Source organism: Bos indicus, chromosome 11 (genome assembly GCF_029378745.1).
Source record: "Bos indicus isolate NIAB-ARS_2022 breed Sahiwal x Tharparkar chromosome 11, NIAB-ARS_B.indTharparkar_mat_pri_1.0, whole genome shotgun sequence".
NCBI lineage: Eukaryota > Metazoa > Chordata > Mammalia > Artiodactyla > Bovidae > Bos > Bos indicus.
Window position 1 is genome coordinate 27,288,435 of NC_091770.1, and position 5,353 is coordinate 27,293,787.

At 44.7% G+C, this 5,353-nt stretch overlaps 1 non-coding gene across 1 annotated transcript; it reads right to left on the reverse strand.

The window, feature by feature from the left end:
- Window positions 1–1,917: 1,917 nt before the first annotated feature.
- TRNAC-GCA (transfer RNA cysteine (anticodon GCA)) lies at window positions 1,918–1,989 on the reverse strand. Its single transcript has one exon. It is a non-coding gene; the product is annotated as a tRNA-Cys (tRNA).
- Window positions 1,990–5,353: the final 3,364 nt, after the last annotated feature.

The following is a 5,353-nucleotide window of genomic DNA, read 5'->3' on the forward strand; positions in this document are numbered from 1 at the left end:
AGAATGTGAAACAGAGGGACTCAGGGAAGGATTGTTGGATGCTGATGGCAGGCAGGGAGTCCCCCAGGAGGATGACAGTTCCAGCCTCTAAGACTTGTGGCCACAGAGGAGACAAGTCCAGGCATGAGTCAGAAATGCTATAGCCTCCACCTAAGGACTCTGTAGCAAGCCAGGAGAGCAGAAGGGATAGATCTACAGGTCAGGACAGGACAGCCTGCAGCCTAGGAACCGAGAGCACAGAGACCCAAAGCAGAGGGTCTTCCTGAAGTTAAGTAAAGAGATTGATATCATGAATGCCACTCAAGAACTTCCATTCATCGAAAGACATCATTAAGAGAACGAAAAGGCAGACCACAGACTGTGAGAAAAAATATTCACAATGTGTATATCTGCAAAAGGATTCATATCTGAGAATATGTAAAGAATTCTTATGAATCAATAAGAAAAATACAAACCAAAGTTTATGAATGAACAAAAGACTCAATAGGCACTTCATTAAAAAGGATATCCAAATGGCCAACGACCGACAAGCATATGATAAGGTGCTCAAGGTTATTTAGTCATCAGGAAAAAGCAAATTAAAACTTCAGTGAGACACACACATTACAGAAGGGCCCAAATTTAAAAACAAAACATTGACAATATCAAGCACTGGAGAGGATGTGGAGCGACTAAAATTCTTACACTGTAGGTGGGAACTGGTAAAAAGTGGTATGACCAGTTTAGAAAACTGGCAATAGCTACTGAAACAAAGCATCAGTTTGTACCCTAAGGCCCAGCAATTCCTAGGTAGAGGCCCAAGATTGCATTTGCTCAGCAATTGATGTATAAGAATATAGCTTTACATATTTCCCATGTTTATAAATAGAAATATTATATAAAGTTATATAGATATATATAGCATTATTCATTATAGCACTAATGTGGACACAACCCAAATTGCAGTCTGTTTATGCAATGGAATATCATATAGCAATGAAAAAGATGAAACTCTTGTGATCCACAAAGTGGATAAATCTCACAGGCATAACGTACAGTGAAAGAAGCCAGACACCAAAGAGTACACACCATGTGATTCCATTTACATGAAGGAAAAGCACAGGCAAAACACATCTATGGAGCTAGAGGTTGGGATAGAATTTACTTTTGCAGGGGGTATTGATTGAGAGGGGGCACAAGGGCACCTTCTGTGGTGCTGAATTATAAATATTATTGACTTTCTGAAAAGTGATTTGGAAATGCAGTCAAGTAAAAGCAGCTGGCTATGCTGTGGATTCAGTCCCTCTGACTGTGGTTTTATGTTACAAGAAGATTTCACTGGGCCAGATGAGCATGAAGAGAGTACAGAGGCCAGCGACAGACTGGCACAAGATTTTTACAGTAGCTACATCTGACAAAAGCTTGTATACAGTTAAAACTGTACAGAAGATGCAGTCTAGGGAAAAAAATAACTGAATGGCTAAGAAGTATAAGGAAAGGTTATTCTTCAGGGAAATTCAAATTAAAACCACAATTTGATACTAATATACATCCACCCAAATGACTGAAATTAAAAAGACTGGAGACAACCAAGATGGATGGTATCTTGAGCAATAGAAGTCTCCTACACTGCTGATGGGAGTGCAAAATGGGATAGCCACTTTGCAAACTGGCTGTATCTACTAAAGCTTAATGTGCCCAGCAAGTTAGGGCTCTGTGTGGCTAGTTTAGGAACCAAGTTAAATAAGAACAGGGGAAGCACCAGGGATTTTGGCTAATGAAGTCCACCAGGCTTAGAAAAGTGAACTGAAGTGAAGTTGCTCAGTCGTGACCGACTCTTTGCGACCCTGTGGACTGTAGCCCACCAGGCTCCTCTGTCCAAGGGATTCTCCAAGCAAGAATACTGGCGTGGGTTGCCATTTCCTTCTCCAGGGGATCTTCCCAGCCCAGGGATCGAACCTGGGTCTCCTGCATTGCAGGCAGATGCTTTATCCTCTGAGCCACCAGGGAAGACCCCATACCAAATGTCTGGGTTTTCCTTTGATTCTAGCAAAGTTCATTATGCAAAATCCCAGCATTGTATAGGTTTAAATAAAGGGTAAGAGGAATTGTCCAAGCTTAGTTCAGAATAGTAATGGAGGTGACAGGTTGGGTCTGCTAGGACAAATGGCTAAACCAGTCAGAAAACCTGGAGAGAGCCATAGAAAACTTTGAAGTGAGTGGGCAAGTCAGGATGGCTACAGGGTTCTCTCCAAGGGTGCCAAGTGAAAAGACCAAGAAAGCCACTCACCTCTTCCCACTGCTGTCCAGGAGATGGCCCTCTCCCTTCTTAGAACTCTTGCCACCGATGGCTGGCATGGACCACACACACAAGTGTCCTAAGCAGAGGTGTTTCTGCAGCCCTTCTGTATTTGATGAGCCAGGGTTGCAGGAACTGAAATGAGAGATCACATTCACTGTGAAAATCCAACTTGGAGGGAAGGACAAAGGGGATGGAGGAGGGATGTGGGGGAAGGGGAGCAAAATGACCAAAGAAGCAAGAAAGGCCAGAACCAACGGAAGCCTGAGGCCCAGTCTTCCGGCTATCCTCACGTGAATCCATCCATCAGCACACACTTCTGGTCACACATCAATGCTTCCCATGAAAATTGGTGCCGGGATGGATGGGCTCCAGGGTGACTCATAACAAACAGCAAATGGCAGAAGGATGGCTGGGGATTTGACATCTGTTCTTTGGCCCGTCATTAAAACTCCTTTCCCCTAAACATTGAGGATGGTAGTTATAAGTACCAGCCTTTGCATGTCACTGTCAGAGTATTTTTTCCTAGCCTGAGAATTTTTCTCAGGAGATGTAACCAATGAAACAGCCACCCCAAACTTCCCAGGTCACATGTCCAAGTTCCAAGTTATGATTATCTTAGGGCAGCTAAATCCTTGAACAAAATATAAAGTGGAAGATCTAGCCCTCTGGCAAATGAAATAGTTTTTTTTTGTTTTGTTTTTTTTAAGTAGTACTTTCAACCTTACTCACATTTATTCTGTTCATCTGGCTCTGAGATTTGGGAGGCTAACTTTTTTTCAACCTCATGTTCATTGTTGTCACCATCTACTGACATGTATTTGGTGCCTACTATGTGTAAATGCTGCATTTCTCATAGAAGAGATTTTTTTTTTTCATAAAAGTTATCAGTAGAATGGCATGAGGTTACTAAATCCAAGGAAGGAATTCAAATCGCTCAGTCGTGTCCAACTCTTTGCAACCCCATGGCCTACACAGTCCATGGAATTCTCCAGGCCAGAATACTGGAGTGGGTAGCCTTTCCCTTCTCCAGGGAATCTTCCTAACCCAGGGATCGAACCCAGGTCTCCCTCATTGCAGGTGGATTCTTTACCAGCTGAGCTACCAGGGAAGCCCAAGAACAGTGGAGTGGGTAGCCTCTCCTTTCAGCAGATCTTCCCTACCCAGGAATTGAACCAGGGTCTCCTGCACTGCAGGTGGATTCTTTACCAGCTGACAAGCCCTGATATTAAATTTGCATTCTTCCCATTCTTCTGTCCATAGGGATTTCACAGGCAAGAATAGTGGAATGGGTTGCCATTTCCTTCTCCAGGGGCTCTACCTGACACAGGGATTGAACCCACGACTCCTGCTTGGCAGGCAGATTCTTTACCTCTGAGCCATGGAGCCTGGTGACTAAATCCTAAGATACCATTTATTAATTCACTCCTTCATTCATCCATTCAAAGAAGCTTTATTGAGCCTCTACCGTGTGCCAGGCACCAAGTAGATGCTGATGACACCAGTGAGAGCCTCAGGATAGAAATAGCCTCTGCCTGCCCCCTGGATGTTTATAGTCCAGCGAAGGAGAAAGATTTTCATTTTTAAAAACCATGCCTTTCTGCACACTTCACCCTTTCCCTAACCCTCAACTACCTGAAGTAGATAGTTGTTGATCTTAGGATAATCAGGAATACATAGTGGGAAATACACTTGCTTTTGAGAGGGCTACAGACTGGAGGAGAAATAAGCAAATTGGCCCAGGGGACCGATGGTCACATCGTACACTGTACAGGGTTGGGTTGGATGGAGGGCAGCTGTGGTATCCTTCAAACTCAGAGATGTGATCTGGCAGGAAGGCCCACAGGTGTGTTGTTATTGTCCTTATTTGGCTGTGTGAACCCTATGAGGTCAAGAATCCCCAACACTGAGTGCAGAGATTAGGTGGAAAGTGAGAGGAGAGGTGAGGCCTCAGGACAGGCGGCCCCTGACTGAGATCAAAGGGAACGTCGATCTAGGTCTATCTCACCTTGACTCTGAGTAGATCTCCACTGACAAACAAGAATGGTGAGATTTTGGCTAGTACTGCTCCCCGCCCAGGAAAGAGGAAAGATGATGGATTACATGCTGCCATCCAGTTTATGAGGTTTCCCTCATAGCTCAGCTGTTAGATAATCTGCCTACAATGCAGGAGACCAGGGTTCAATCCCTGGGTTGGACACAACTGAGCGACTAACACACATCGGGTTTACCAAGCTCCTTCACATATGTGGGTGGGTGCACTTATTTCTGTTAACAGCCTGTAGAACTGGGAAGGCTGGCCCTGTCACAGGTGAGACAAGGAAGACTTTCTGTAGGTAAAACACTCTGCCCTGAACCACACGATCAATCTGTGGAAGAGCAGGGATTTGAACCCATTCCCTCTGACTGTTATTCCTTCCACAGGCATACATATTATTTGACCTTGCAGAGTTGAGAGCATGGATGAACCTCCCCTCCTCCACCCCATAAAAGGAGCCCAGAACCTCCCAAGGTGAAGGTCTGCTCCTGAGCTTGGCAAATAGCATTGAAGATTCTGCCAAGAAGGAATCTTGCATTTGCTGGACACTTCTTGGGAGGGCCTTGTCTCCCTGTGTGCTGAAGAGAAACAAATGTCAGCCATAGGTTCTTAGCCTCCAACATTAAGTCCACTCTGCGAGTCTCTTCCATGGACACATTGAGAAAGAGACATTCTTGCTGGCCTAACCTGGCCAGCTCCATGCAGGTGGGAGACACACAGCTGTCCCCATCATATGATTCTAGAGCCGTGCTCAGTGCACTTCCTGGAAAGGGCTGGGTAGTATATGTTTTAGGCTTTGCGGGCCACTTGGAAACTACTTAGACTGCTCCTGCAGCACCCAATGACAATGTGTGAATGAACAGGTATGCTCCAGGAGAACTTTTGGACTCTGAAAGGTGAACGTTATAGAATGTTCCCATGTCACAAAATATGCTCTTCAATAATTTTTTTTGCAACCATTTAAAAAGGTACACACCATTCTTAGCTTGTGAACCACATAAACTGGCTGGTGGGCATTGAAGGGCTGTAACTTGCCA